Raw genomic sequence first — 2,500 nt, forward strand, 5'->3', positions numbered from 1 at the left:
TTTTGCGTCTGCTTCCTTTGAAAGGAGGCTGGCATTCCACCGTCAAGCTGCACTGGGAATCCTCCCGGCCATGGAAGACGCACGAGGCGTTCGACCCTGTCCGAGGGAAACCCGTTCTCTCTTTGCCACGTCTTTCCACTGCTTCACCCTAGTAAGCTTCCGGCATACCAGTGAGACAGCCAAGTCCACGGAATGCCGACAAGATACATTGGGGAAGAATGATTCTTCCGAATCTAAGCCGCTATTCTTGGCCAAAGGCCATCAGGTACAACATCCATCCGTTCTCTCGTTGTCCACACCGAGACAACTTGGCTACAAGTTCAGTCATTTCATGCTACCGACCGAGCAAGTTTAGTCGACTTTGCTCCTTTTTCCTCCAAATACCCTCCTTTCGTACCCGAGAACACATTACCGAGCAGGGCTTACTGTTACGGACCGATACAGCTCAATTGCTCTTTCGGTCTTTCCCGATGCCTGCCCTACATTATAACCCGAAACCGTCTATTCCCCCAACCAAGTTTAGACACTTAGAAAAATTTCGAAAATTTCGATTTTTCAAAACTGCTCCAAAGCGCTCCCCATGGCATTCCAAACATGCGTCACCATGTCAGAGTTACGAAAACGAAGAGATTTCCACGAAGATGACCGATGATTGCCGAAATTTTCTGACGAAAACCCGAAGCTCAAAGACCACACCCTAAAGAGCGCAAAATTGGGATTTTACACTTTTTCAAAACTTTTTGCAGGAAACTATTGGCCAGCTCGAGTCACGTGCAGGCGCTAAGTTTGGCGCTGTCACATCATCGTTAAGGGGGTGTTCTACACTATCTTAAAACTGGGCGTCGGTCCCCCTATTCTATAAGCACCCTTAAGGTTTTCACCATTTTCAAAACTTTTTGCGGGAAACGATTGGCCAGCTCGAATTGCGTGCAGGCGCCAAGTTTCGCGCTGTCACATCATCGTTAAGGGGGGTGAGCTACACTATCTTAAAACTGGGCGTCGGTCCCCCTATTCTATAAGCACCCTTAAGATTTTCACCATTTTCAAAACTTTTTGCGGGAAACAATTGGCCAGCTCGAGTTACGTGCAGGCACCAAGTTTGGCGCTGTCACATCATCGTTAAGGGGGTGTTCTACACTATCTTAAAACTGGGCGTCGGTCCCCCTATTCTATAAGCACCCTTAAGGTTTTCACCATTTTCAAAACTTTTTGCGGGAAACGATTGGCCAGCTCGAGTTACGTGCAGGCGCCAAGTTTCGCGCTGTCACATCATCGTTAAGGGGGGTGAGCTACACTATCTTAAAACTGGGCGTCGGTCCCCTATTCTATAAGCACCCTTAAGATTTTCACCATTTTCAAAACTTTTTGCGGGAAACAATTGGCCAGCTCGAGTTACGTGCAGGCACCAAGTTTGGCGCTGTCACATCATCGTTAAGGGGGGTGTGCTACACTATCTTAAAACTGGGCGTCGGTCCCCCTATTCTATAAGCACCCTTAAGATTTTCACCATTTTCAAAACTTTTTGCGGGAAACGATTGGCCAGCTCGAGTTACGTGCAGGCGCAAGATTTGGCGCTGTCACATCATCGTTAAGGGGGGTGTGCTACACTATCTTAAAACTGGGCGTCGGTCCCCCTGTTCTATAGGCACCCTTAAGATTTTCACCATTTTCAAAACTTTTTGCGGGAAACGATTGGCCAGCTCGAGTTACGTGCAGGTGCCAGGTTTGGCGCTGTCACATCATCATTAAGAGGGCGTGTGTTCTACTAAATTAAAACAGGGTGTCGGTCCCCTATAGTATAAGCACCCTTAAGATTTTCACCATTTTCAAAACTTTTTGCGGGAAACTATTGGCCAGCTTAAGTTACGTGCAGGCGCCAAGTTTAGCCAAGTTTAACCCTAACCTTCACCCTAACTCTTACCCTAACCCTAAACTCTAACCCTAGGGTTACCCTAACGCTAACCCTAACCCTAAACTCTAACCCTAGGCTTACCCTAACGCTAACCCTAAGTCCAAAAGGCTCCCCCACTCAAAAGCCAATAAAACAAAAACCAAAAAACCAAAGCCCAATTGCCCAAACATCTTTCCAATCAAATTACGACAAGTCCACAAAGTAAACCGTCCGAAAGGGACCTGGCCCAAAAATTTCAAGCACTCCAAAAGGCTCCCCGAGTCAAACCATTTCAAACGAGAGGAGCCTTTCGGACTTAGAAAAAATTTCCACTGCCAGCTCCCAAGCGAGGGGAGCCTTTTGGACTTTAAAAAAAAAATTCACAGTCACGTCCCAGACCAGACGTGGCCTCCTTTACATCACTCGGCTGCCACAAGCTAGCCCAAGCCTGCAGGCACCACTTCTTCCTTGGCACCCTCCGGCCAGTGGCAGACGAGGGGAGCCTTCTTGGACTTCAAGAAAAAAAAAGACATGTTTTTAACAAATCTTAGAACAAAGGCTTAATCTCAGAAGATCGTAGCAACAAGGCTACTCTACAACTTACAATAC

At 47.3% G+C, this 2,500-nt stretch overlaps 1 pseudogene; it reads right to left on the reverse strand.

Annotated features, from left to right (window-relative positions):
- Nucleotides 1–2,431: 2,431 nt before the first annotated feature.
- Nucleotides 2,432–2,500, reverse strand: part of LOC145475924 (large subunit ribosomal RNA) — a pseudogene marked incomplete at its 5' end in the record, with an annotated part of 1,800 nt that continues 1,731 nt past the window's right edge.

Source organism: Orbicella franksi, unplaced genomic scaffold (assembly GCF_964199315.1).
Source record: "Orbicella franksi unplaced genomic scaffold, jaOrbFran1.1 SCAFFOLD_45, whole genome shotgun sequence".
NCBI lineage: Eukaryota > Metazoa > Cnidaria > Anthozoa > Scleractinia > Merulinidae > Orbicella > Orbicella franksi.